Here is a 435-nt window from a genome sequence, read left to right as displayed (position 1 = left end):
AGCAGACTGGCCGACATTGAGGGTGTCCTCACGATTCTCTCAGACGCTCTCCCCCTTGGGGCATCATGGGGGCGTACTGGTGATAGGCTGGGCTCACCTATATCCGCTACTTGCAAATCTGTGCAACAGTTGTCCGGGACCCTTTGAAGACCAAATTCAAGTCAATGCTGAGAAGGTTTCCAGCCACAGTGTGAAGATCGCAAAAGTGAAGGACTAATCTACTCAGACTGAAGCTTGAAATGCCGCCTGGCCAAGGCGAAGATGTGTGGGCACGTCTTTGGCAAATTAAAAATGATCTTTCTTGGGGGGTGGGGCATGTGGAGGGCTGTCTCAGTGAGAGATGGACAATAATGCCAATAAACAGAACTGTGGCTGACTCAGGGAAAAAAATGGATTCCCCACTCCCAATCCATATCCTCTTGTTTTCTCTCTTGA

At 49.7% G+C, this 435-nt stretch overlaps 1 pseudogene; it reads left to right on the top strand.

Moving 5' to 3' along the window:
* The first annotated feature begins 65 nt into the window (after positions 1-65).
* Positions 66-217, top strand: LOC115871645 (annotated as a pseudogene).
* Positions 218-435: the final 218 nt, after the last annotated feature.

This window comes from Echinops telfairi, unplaced genomic scaffold (genome assembly GCF_000313985.2).
Source record: "Echinops telfairi isolate 266 unplaced genomic scaffold, ASM31398v2 ScPeMD7_7400;HRSCAF=8409, whole genome shotgun sequence".
Lineage (NCBI taxonomy): Eukaryota > Metazoa > Chordata > Mammalia > Afrosoricida > Tenrecidae > Echinops > Echinops telfairi.
This window is presented reverse-complemented; position numbering and strand designations above follow the sequence as displayed.